The 12,015-nt window shown below is 44.9% G+C and overlaps 3 non-coding genes across 3 annotated transcripts; 1 reads left to right on the forward strand and 2 right to left on the reverse strand.

Annotated features, from left to right (window-relative positions):
• Positions 1 to 497: 497 nt before the first annotated feature.
• Trnac-gca lies at positions 498 to 569 on the reverse strand. Its single transcript has one exon. It is a non-coding gene; the product is annotated as a tRNA-Cys (tRNA).
• A 3,088-nt stretch (positions 570 to 3,657) lies between these two features.
• On the reverse strand, positions 3,658 to 3,729 carry Trnac-gca. The gene has a single exon. It is a non-coding gene; the product is annotated as a tRNA-Cys (tRNA).
• A 2,025-nt stretch (positions 3,730 to 5,754) lies between these two features.
• Positions 5,755 to 5,826, forward strand: Trnac-aca. The gene has a single exon. It is a non-coding gene; the product is annotated as a tRNA-Cys (tRNA).
• The last annotated feature ends 6,189 nt before the right edge of the window (positions 5,827 to 12,015 follow it).

The following is a 12,015-nucleotide window of genomic DNA, read 5'->3' on the forward strand; positions in this document are numbered from 1 at the left end:
CAGTGTTCTCTCTCCTCCCCCACTCTCACCCCTGCTCCACGGCGTGGTTTGGGGAGTTTATTGCCCATCTCCTCTCCTGTGCGTGTCCTTATTCTCCCCTCAGCTGCTTCTTGGTTTGGGGCAGCATCCTAACTGAATCCAAGGAATCCCAGATATCCATTTATTGATTTGGTTCTAGAGGCATGACCACCATTCTGCGACCATCCAAAGTGGTCCACACGGACCTCAGATGAACAGATTCCCACACCTCTGTGTACTGTTAATGTATGCTAATTTAAAAATAATGAAGATGAAAGATAATCTAAAATGAATATAAACAAAAAGTGAGCACAGCTGGAGAAACAAGAACCAGTGGTATCTTCTCTGTTGGCCAAGCTCCTGCCTGAGTCACAGTGCCACAGGCCCCGGGAAAGGAGTGCATTTGCTCTGGTCATAACATATTCAAATCACGGCTAAGATTCAAAGGCCAAAATATAGGGGGGAAAAGGATGGAAAGCAGGGGATGCCCGGATTTGAACCAGGGACCTCTTGATCTGCAGTCAAATGCTCTACCCCTGAGCTACATCCCCATGGCTCATAATAGCTTAAACAAGCACCTTTTATCTGTATAGCCATACACTAGCCTACTTGTGAGTGATCTAGTTGTTATTCCTGTTGAACCAGGAAGCTGACATCACTACAGACTGACTTTATGGTGACAGGACAGACATGAGCTTGTCCTGTCTCTTCTCCTGTGACTCTCCTCTTCTCAGAAGGGTTTTGTGACTCAAAGCCATCAGCCAGCTGGACTTGGTGAGGGAGCATGGGAGGTATGGAGCTCAGGTAAAAAAGGCCCAAGGAGCAGCCACTGTTGGAGAAGTTTTTGTTGCACAAGGAGAACAGGGTAGATGAATCCATTGGGAAGGAAAGAGCCTGGCTGTGATGCACACGGTGGACTGGAGGCAGAGCCAGTCCCACTGGAGAGCTGCCATGGAAGAGTAGGCCAGTGAATTCTCCATGTGGGCCTCCATCACCTACTGGGAGAAAGGAGACCAGGAGAGCAGCTGTCAGGGAAGATTCCTTCTCCCTGCAGAGTCCCCGCCCTCTCCAAGTGCCAGAGCAGAGAGGGACCCAAGCCCCGGAGGTTGACAAATATCAAAAGCAGGTATGTTTAGAGGACATGAACACCTGGTGTGTCAGGGGGAGTCTGCCATCTCTCTGGGGTCTGTGGCTTGGGAATCCAGGATCTTGAGAGTCAAGCAGTTCAGGTGCAAGCTCAGCTCTTGTCTGTGAACCTGGTCTGTGAAATCCTATTTGCTTATATATGGCTATTGTGCACCTCTGACCTCCAGCTGCCTGTGTAAAAGGAAAGTCTCCAGAATAGAATTTCATGAGATTGTCCAGGAGACTCTCCCCAACTCTTCCATGGATTCTGCAGACTTTGGTGTCTTTCTTCCATGTCGTCCTTCCACTCTTCCCACGTCCCACCCACTGTCCTGCCGACGAGAGCGGATTTTCTGTGTGCATGGGTCATCTTCCTGAAGTCTTCCCCATCCCCTGGTAAGAACAGGTCCTGCATTCCTCATGTCCCCAACAGCACAGAATATGCTGAAGTCTTTATCCAGTCATTTCTCATTTACAAAGTGTTTTAGAATTCCTTCCTTCTCTCCTTCTTCCTCTTTCCTTCTCTTCTTTTTCCCTTCCTTCCTTCCTTTTTTCTCTTTCTCTCCTTCTCTCTCTCCCTCTTTCTCTTTCTTTTTTTCTTTCTTTTTTTCTCCCCCTTCCTTTCTTCCTTCCTTCCTTCCTTCCTTTCTCTTTCTTTCTTTCTCTCTTTCTCTCTCTCTTTCTGTCGTTCCTTCCTTCCTTTCTTCCTTCCTTCCTTCCTTCCTTCCTTCCTTTCTTTCTTTCTTTCTTTCTTTCTTTCTTTCTTTCTTTCTTTCTTTCTTTCTTTCTTTCTTTTTTCTTTCTTTCTTTCTCTTTCTTTCTTCCAGTCCTGGGGCTTGAGTTCAGGGCCTGACTGCTGTGCCTGAGCTTTATTGCTCAAAGCTGGCACTCTACTATTCGAGTCACAGCTCCACTTCCAGCTTTTTTGGTACTTAATTGGAGATAAGAGTCTTGTGGACTTTCTTGCCTGGGCTGGTCTCCAACTGTAATCTTTAGATCTCGTCCTTGAGTAGCTAGGATTACAGGTGTGCACCACCAGCACCCAGTTCATGTCAGTAGTTTGAGCTAACTGCTGGGCTATTAGTCTATAACAACTGGGCTGGTCAGTCTGGAGTCCTGCTGTTTTGATACACGTGAGATTCTCTTTATCTACAAAATAGGTTCTAAGATCCTCTGGGGTTTCAGAGCCCAATGTTGGAGAGTTCCATGTCTTAAACCGGTCCCTGGAGTATGTGCCTGTGTGCTCCCAAGGCACTGCTGCAGTGCCTGGCGCTGTTCTGCGATCTCCTCCACTTTGGAGGGCGCGGGTGCAGATGTGGTGATCTGGGCTGGGCTCAGGGCAAGTGCGATGGCTCCTCACAGCACCACCTGGGCTTCCAGATCTGCTACTGAGAGTTGGTTTTATTGAAATCTGTAATTTGCTATAGTCGCTTGGAACTTCTGTAAATAAGAAAATATGTGTGAAGAATTGTAAACTCCTTCCTCCTTATAACCTTGTTGGAGACCATCCAGGGGTCAAGGACAAGGGCTGACAATGGGTGGTTCAACGGGCAGGGAGGCACTGGGCAGTGTTCTCCCAGAAGCAATTTTGTGTAACATTGAGGAACTACTTTGTGTATGGTTGTGGTTGCAGGAAGTTCTTACAGTAGTTTAATTACAGCTTGTTCGCCATGATCTCCTGCCTTGGTTTCACTAGGATTTGATAGGAGTAACTCTGATTTGGTTGTAACTATTTCCACAGCTTAAAGATGTCGGTCCTCCTGGCCATGCACGCTCATTCTAGGCCTGCTGGATAAACATAGCTCCTGGTAAACCTCAGGTCCTGCTTGCTTCACTTCTGCTAACATCCCGTCCCATCCATCCGCCAAGGAAAACAAACTGCAAGTGTATCAGGTATCAGGTTATTGACTTTCAGCTCCAAACCACCCTTCCATAAATGTGCTGCCATTGTGGATGTCCGGTATGGAGTCACTTCCTCCTGGAGCGTGATGCTGACAGTGGTCAGAAGGGGGCGTGTTCAGGACAAAGGGGCTTCTCTTTCAAGTTCCTCCAGTGTGTCTGCCTTCCTGTGTCCTGCTGCTGGCTGATTAGCGTCACACACACACAGACTACATCTATACACCCATCTGCTGGTGTTCTGCCTATGTGTGCCCCACTCCATGTGGCCACCGTGACCGCCCCCAGACAAGCTGGAGCTGCATGAGGGCTGAACCTTCACATTGGGGTGGGACCCCTTCTAAATTTGTTCTTGCCTGGGTCCCTCACCTGCTGAAGATACACCTGTCCTTTCATAACATAATTCTTGCTACCAAACTTCCTCTGCTTCAATTACTAGGTGGTCTCTCTCTCCTGATTCAGTGAGACCCAAGCACCCAGTCAAGTACCGAACAGATTTGTCAAAGTGAATGGTAGCCTGACAAGAAAGCACAGTCAGGGGATTTAGGGATAATGGTAATTGGAGATATTCCTAATAAGGTGAGTGCTAAACCAAGAAATGAGAAAATATTCACTCACAGGGGGCACCCGGATTTGAACCGGGGACCTCTTGATCTGCAGTCAAATGCTCTACCCCTGAGCTATACCCCCTATGCAGAAAGAAGTAATCTCTTAGCCTATTTAACCTGCTGCTACACTCAAGGCTGCAGGACATTGTATATATTCTGTTCATTTTTGGTCAGACCAAACTGTAACCAGCAACAGTCTTAATATCTTCTGAGTCTAATTGATAAAAATGCAACAAAAATGATTAAATGTACCAGCAAATGAGGGAAAACATTTTTTTCCCTAAGATAAATTTGAGCCAAACGCTGACCTTCTTTTCACATAAATACTAGCAATGTTAAAACATTCAGATGTGCCGCACCTATGTCGGGCAGGGTACTAGCTATAGTTTCTTCACGTTGCTTTACTAATACACTTCTTAGTCTCCATTCCTATGTGTCCTCTTTTCTGTGGCAACACCAAGAGCTTGAGCATTGACAGAGGCCTCCTCCCTTTTAAAGACCTCCTCCCTGGAACATTATCCATCACCAATCTGGTAACCAGAGCACAAGTGAACTCGTGATCTCAACCACTGTTCCTCAGTAAGGACTCTTGTTGTACTCAGCCTTATCTTTTAGGGCTTATCTTTTCGTTTCTTTCTCCTAGCTTCTTTCAACTACATATCCTCCCTTTATACCTGTTTTTTCATCTTTGCTCACAAGGGTATGTTCTATGACAGGGGTCGGTAAAGGGTATATGGGGGGCCAAATCCTGCCTGTCTCCTGCCTTTGTAAATAAAGTTTTATTGGCTCAGAGCCACACTTGTTTATTTCCATCTCTGGCTGCCTTCCCACAAAAAGAGCAGAACTGAGTGGCTGCGAAAGAGACCAGCATGGCTGCAAAGCTGACATGCTCATTGTTTAGCCCTTGACAGGAATGGCACTGACTCTGTTCTGAACTTACAGCTTGCTTTGTCAATCCCACTCCTTCCTCAGCTCTCTCTGGACTTACCCATAAACACATGCAGCTTTCAGTGACAACAAGAAACAGGTGGCAATAAACACATCTGAAGGCTGAACTGCAACACGCACTGTGAGTTGTTGATTTGTTTTTTTTTTAAATTATTCTTATTAGCTCTGATCTCCACAGTTCTTAAAAACTCTCTTTTCTTCCCTTTGCTTTCAGGATAGTGTCCTCCTCCTACCTTGATGATCACATCACCAGGCCAGCTCCACACACCCCAATGCTACCTGGATATGTGGTGGTCAGCACCATCCCAGGCCCTCCTGTCCTCTCCCTCTGCTGGAACAGTCCCTGCTCCCACCCTGGTCCATTCCCCTGAGCCTCAGCTTCTGGCACCCTTGCTGTATCCTAAAATTAGGAACCACTAGTCTGGAGCTGAGTTCTTAAGCCAAGCGACCACCATTATTGGTCTAAATCCTGACCAGTCACTACCAGCTCAGGCTGTTGAATTCCGAACCCACCTTTCTCTCAAGATACAGTACCCACCTCTTCCTGCAGGGGCGCAAAGGCAGAGACTAGATTAGTATCAGGGGTTTTCCAAGGAGGCCCAAACTTTCCAAGGCCGGGATGACACCTCCTATCAGCTCTCCTCATGGGCTCTGGGCTGCTAACATAGTTCCTGCTCTCCCAGGTCCACATTCTCCATGGCTTCGGGAGTATACACTCTATGGCTCCAATATGAGGTCTTTACATTGACTGAATTGACAAAAGATAGGGAAAAGAGGAAAATAAGACAAATGTTGGTTTATAACTGGGTCTAGAGGAATGGACTTGGGTTCTAAAGCTGTTCATGAAGGCCTGGTGGGGGGAGAATATTCATCTTGAATCTCTATTGTCAGATACCCACGGGGAGGGCACACAGTAGGGACTCTAAAGGCCCTTTCAACTCTGAGCAGCAGTGGCAGTCCTGACCCAGAAGGGGCAAGAAAGCTATTCTAGGGAGGCAAACCTGTTGCTTGTTTGCATCAGAGGGGGAAAATTGTAGCAAGACAGGCTTGGCAGCTTAGAAGAGGCCCAGCCTGAATAAACATCTGTGGCAACATTTTATAGGAATATTGAGCATGACTATATAGATAAAAGGTATTACTTAGATCTGTTCCAACATTAGGGGATATAGCTCAGAGGTAGAGCATTTGACTACAGATTAAGAGGTCCCTGGTTCAAATCCAAGTGCCCCCTGCTACTCTATGATTTTGCTATGTTAGTTGTTAATAGTAGCTGAGCTGCTATTGAAGACTAAGTCCACAAATCTCAGGATACTGAGCCTCCTGAATTATGAGGGAAAACAGTGAGAGTTATATCCCTGAGAACCATAGCCCTAGAATGACAAGTTCCTCTGAATCTTTTTATTTCATTTACCAAGGATTTTGTTTTGTTCAACACTTTTTAGTTTAGATTCACTTTTTCTATGCATTTTTATGATCCTCAAATCAGGAGTGTTCTAGTAGATAAATGTTTTACAACCAGCTGTCTGGGGGAAGAGGAGAGTCCATTTCATAGTGTAATCCCACCTTGGCCAATTTCAATCTACAAACATGAGGTCTCTGACCACAGAATTTAGGAAGATAGAATAACAAGTGAACTCAACTAAACCAAAACTGTCAGACAGCTCAGGTACCTTCCTATTTCTGACCCACCTTCCCTATACAAGCATGGCCTTTGGGGCCTGCTCTATCTTCAAGCGCTTCTCATGTCATCCTTCCATTAATAACTCATTAATTCAAAACACATTAGACTACTCTTAATACCAATCACAGTAACAGAGAGTCAAACAAGTTTAGTCTATGGTACAGAAAATAGCCACATTGCATGACCAAGCAAAAGAACAAGGAGTGCTGGTTTTTAAATGAAAAGATTTTTGTTACCATGATACACTAGAGTAGATAATATAATAGTCTTCCTAACTCAAAATACCCAGGAATGTAGAAGAGGGAGGGGTAAGGGGAAGTGGTTGGGGAAGTGCAGTTGGTGGGGATACATTGTGTGTGTGTGTGTGTGTGTGTGTGTGTGTGTGTAAATGTCAAAATGAACCCCCTGTACAAGAAATATGTGAAAATAAATAAAAGCAGAAAATATCCAGAAATGCAAGATGAAATATACAAATATCTATTACTAACTAGAGTTCTTACAACAGGGAAAGGTATCTCAGGCAGAGATAAGGGATAAATTAAAATCCTGAGGAAGTAAATTAGAGCCAAAGCTCAACATTCCTGGTGATGGTACTGACGTGACCAAGTACTTGGGTTTTTAAAGCTCTAGACCTGGAGTTCCCTCTATCAAAAAAAAGCATATTGTTAAAAAGTCATAGTAAAAGAGTGAGGAAAAGGATGTGTCCATTAGCACAAGGAGACAAAGTATCTTTTTGTTCCTCAAGCCAGAGGCATCCCTCTGAGAATTCATAACTGTAGAACTACTCTCACACACACTAAGGCTTTGGGTTTGTTTTACTTACATTGTATAGAAACTTGCCAATCTGAAAGTTAACATAAAGAGTGGTCAAATGGTAACGATTCTGAAGAAGCAAAAGGACTTTGAAGGGCAGACACTTAGCCAGACCCCACAGAAGTCCTACTGATCTTGATAATTCTCACTGCTCAGAGGCTGAGATTCAAAGGATTGAAGTTCATAACCAACCAAGCAGAAAAGTCTTTAATAAAACAACCCTCCATCTCCAAAATAACCAGCAGAAACCAGGTAGAGTCATGGCTCAAATTATAGAATACCAGCTGAGTAAAACCAAATGACAGAGTTCAAGCCTCAGTACAGAAAAAAAAAAAGAAAAGAAGAAGAAGAAGAAAAATCAGCCAGAGAAAAAGGTATCTTTTACAAAGGAATAATGAAGTCTACAGCAGACTTTCATCCGCAACCATGAAAATCAGAGACAATGGAATGAAATAAGAACTTCAACTTAGAATTGGCTACTTAACTAAACTATCATTCAGAAAAGTAAGACACATGATTATAACAGAAAGCATTTACTTCCACTGCTTCATTTACTTTGTACTTTTATTGAAAGAATCTTCAAAAGGTGTACTTTGGGAAGCAGAATGCTGAATCCAGAAGGAAGGAGAAAGAGATAAGAACAAAAAAGAGAGCACACATACAGACGGGTAAGAACAGCAATAAGTCTAAACAGTGTAAATTGTATTTAAAAAATGACTTGAGGAGAAGGGAGTTAAAACCAAGATACAATGAAAAAAGAGCTATTACATATACACAAGATGGAAGGAGTATGGTATGATTAAACTAGTATCCAGATTAGATAAGAATGGAAAGAAAATAGAAATAGTAATTAATACAACACTACATTAGACCAAATATGTCTGTAAAATTGTAAAGAGTTACCCTTAAAAGAAGAAGAAAGGGGGCTGGGAGGTGGCTCAGTGGTAGAGTACTTGCCTTGCATGCATGAAGCCCTGGGTTCGATACCTCAGGCACCACATAAGCAGAAAAAGCCGGAAATGGCACTGTGGCTCAAGTGGTAGAGTGCTGGCCTTGAGTTGAAGAGCGGAGGGACAGCGCCCAGGCCCAGAGTTCAGTCCCCACGACTGATGACGACAAAGATGGAGAAGGAGGAGGAGGAGAAGGAAAGGAGGGCATTACTTTCAATCATTAGGAAGAAAAACAATGAATTAAGAAAATTACTCAATCTAATATAAAGAAACAATGGAGATAAATAGAAAAAATCAGAGTAAACAAGCACAAATAAGATGGTAAAAATCATTAAAATATGTTAATAATAAAAATAAATATAAATGAACCATTTTCCAATAAAGACTGTCATAGCTGGGCGCTGGCGGCTCACGCCTGTGATCCTAGCTACTCAGGAGGTTGAGATCTGAGGATTACGGTTCAAAGCCAGCCCGGGCAGGAAAGTTTGGGAGACTCTTATCCCCAATAAACCACCGGAAAACCTAAAGTGGTGCTGTGGCTCATGTGGTAGAGCGGTAGCCTTGAGCTGAAGAGCTGAGAGACAGCACCCAGGCCCAGAAGTCAACCTCACAATCAACAACAACGATAACAAAAAGACTGTCATATTTGCCAGGTGCTGGTGCCTCACACTTGTAATCCTAGCAACTCAAGAGATTGAGATCTAAGGATCAGGGTTCAAACTGAGCCCAGGCAGGAAAGTCCTTGAAACTCTCATCTCCAATTAACCACCAGAATACCAGAAGTGGAGCTATGGTTCAATGTAGTAGAGCACTAGCCTTGAGCAAAAAGGACAGTGCCAAGGCATTGAGTTCAAGCTCCATGACCAACAAAAAAATTAGCATAGCTGTATAAATATTAGACAAATTGGATTATAGAAAAAGAGTACTATTAGGGAAAGTGTTATTTTACTACTAGTAAAAAGAACAATCTTTCAGGAAAATACTAGACTTCTAAATTTGTATGTACATAGCCTCCATATATGGAGAGCAGAACATGTCCCAAATTCAGGGAGATATTGACAAATGCATTTTTTTGGGGTAGCACTGGGATTTAAATTCAGGGCTTTGTGCTTACTTGGCTTACTTGATTGCTTGGCTGGTGCTCTAACAGTTAAGCCACACCTCCCCAAATGCATTATCTTTATATGAAATTTATTAGACCAAATATATCTGTATTTGTCTATGTATGTTTAATGGATTAATATATCTCATTAACTAATAGCCCCAAAATATAAAAAGATAAAATACACTTAAGGCATAAATAGCATGATCAGTAAGTTTGATTTAATAGCTACAATTGGACTACCACAAGCAATCTAAAGACCACGACAACCAATATATTAGAGTATTCGTACTCCTTTGAAACAAACAAGTCTCAGTAATTCTGGATGTCAATGTCACATATTACTATCTCTGACTTTAGGGCAAAACTTAAAACCAAAATGATACTATCTTAAAACCACTAATGCTGGGAAATTCTAAAGTACCTTTAAATAGCTTCATGGATAGAAAGATACATCCATATAGATTTTTCACCCATCATAGTGAAAACCAGAGAGTATTTTAAAAATTGCAGCTATTTCCACACAGAAGTGTGAGCAGCACATCTGCCACTGGATGACGCTAGCTGTTTCGTTATGGAAAAAAATAGCTAGTTAGTGTACCAAAAGCCAAATTATAGGACGGTCAGACAGCCAAAAGCCAAATGTACTGAAAGCTGATATTTTAAAATGTGTTCCATCTCTATTTGTTCCTTTTCTGGCTAGGTCCAGGATGCACAAGTTTCTAGACTCAGACTTGAGTCATTATATCACACCCTAGTAATACTGCATCAAGAGGCCATGAAAGTGCACTTCTTTACAAAAAGATGCTGGTTCTTGCACAAAGACTGCTTGCCAGCCTTGCACAGACAACAACAATTTTGCAAGAATTGCCTGCTCAAGCTGGTGTGCTCAGCAATAGATGGGTCCAAAGAAGAACTGACATCATGATTAGTGTAGCCACGGATTATGGTTCCAAAACAACTCTGCAACCTTTGCTCATTTTGTCCTTTACAAACTTTCATCTTATTGATTTATTATTTATTGTCGGTCGTGGAGCTTGAACTCTGGACCTGGGTGCTGTCCCTCAGCTCTTCAGATCAAGGCAAGCACACCAGCACTTGAGCCACAGCTTTCTGATGGTTTATTGGAGACGAGAGTTTCACCCACTTTCCTATCCAGGCTGGCTTTGATCTGGGATCCTCAAATCTCAGCCTCCTGAGTAGCTAGGATTACAGGCGTGAGCCACCAGTGCCCAGCTACTTTCATCTTATTTTGCCTCCTTGGAGATGCCCAGGGTCCATGTGACATGCACATCATGGACAGAATTTCCTGTCCTCCTCAGTAAAATCTTTGTTTTGGAGAGCTAGTCTCTCTGCCACTGGTGCTAAGGTTGGGAAAAAAAACAAAAACAAAGAAACCCCATATAGGCCAGTTCTCCATAACAATTTTGTGATGTAGGTTCAAAGGCTGGGGCACAACTAAAACTTTGGGTTGTGAAGAAGTAGCAAGATTTCTCCACAATTTGAAGGTAGGCCATCCACTAATGTGATGTTGCTATAACTGTTTTTAGTGAACTGGCAGCCCAGAGCCTACAAATGCTACACAAAGCCCAGCCAGTCAGGAAGCAGATGCAAGATGCTTGAGTGTAAGCTTAAATAAAGTTGTGTGTTTCTTGGGTGGAGTTATTCCCTTTTTGAAAGTTTCTGAATTGAAGGAATTTTGAAGAGTAGCGGTCTGGAGGTCTCATTGGGGTACTGACTTCAAGTGTGGGGCTTACCTCGAGATGACACAGACGACAGGTTGAACTTGCCTTTTCCACATAGTGACACCCTTGTGATGCCTTCAAATCCTACTCAGTAGGCTTAAAGTGTCCTGGGGTATGATGAAGGGGGCTTTGCCAGGGCGTGTGCTGGGAAATGCTGGAGAATGGTCTCTGTTCCCTGGTTTCCTCAGAAGCAGCATCCCTGAGTTTTAGGAGGCGACCAGATGCAAACCCAGCCGAGTCTATGCAGACGAGCGAGCGCTGCTAGAGACCAACACACGAGAGTCTTGGAGGGAAATCTGGTTTCCTGGGGTATGACAGATGAGGCCCACCTAAGCTGCGGTGTGAGGTCTGGAGATCCAAGATCAGAGCAGTGTTTCTCCTTCGCGGGGGCCCTGCTTTAAGCTCCTGTCTCAAAAATCAGGTTTAGTCCCACAGACCCCCTTCACACAGCAGAGCTTCTTTCCCCCACCCCCAGACAGGAAAAGGCGGCTCAGTATGCACGACTGGGGGCGCCGCACCCGAGTTCTAGGGGTGGGGAATAAGGGAGGCAGCCAATGGTGGGGTCCAGGCTTCACTCATTCAGCCATTCATCATGTATTTAGGGTCTACCACTTGCCAGAAGCTGCTAGCAGTGTTGCCATCCACAGAGCAGTCTAGCAGTCACACAAAACACAATGCATGCAGGTCAGTGCTGCAGAGATCGAGGGGCACGCAGGGTCCCCGGCTCCGGCCGCTCCCAGCTCAGGGTCCCCTTAGCACCACTGCGGGCCCCGGGCATCCGAGCATCCCCAGCCGGCACCTGCATAGGATGCGCCAGCATAAGTCGGGTGCCAGTCAGAATGAATGCGTGATGGGCACCCGGACGCGTGCACGCGGGTGGGCACGGCCGCAGCGGGACCCGGCGGGTCTCAGCACAGTTTGGGGGTCGAGGGTCGGGGCGCGTGCGGTGGCGACGCACCACCGACCAGGCCGCGGCCCGCCCACCTACAGCCCCGCCCTCTCGTCTCCATGCCCCGCCCTCTCACCGCAGAGGCCTCTGGGAGATGTAGTCCGCGCATGCGCCCCCCGGGCTGTGAGGCTGGGTTGGGGGGGGCGGGTCGCAGCGGGCGGAAGAGGAGCCTCCCTCGCG

The sequence above is a fragment of the Dipodomys spectabilis genome, unplaced genomic scaffold, assembly GCF_019054845.1.
Source record: "Dipodomys spectabilis isolate Male_0828 unplaced genomic scaffold, ASM1905484v1 ptg000034l, whole genome shotgun sequence".
NCBI lineage: Eukaryota > Metazoa > Chordata > Mammalia > Rodentia > Heteromyidae > Dipodomys > Dipodomys spectabilis.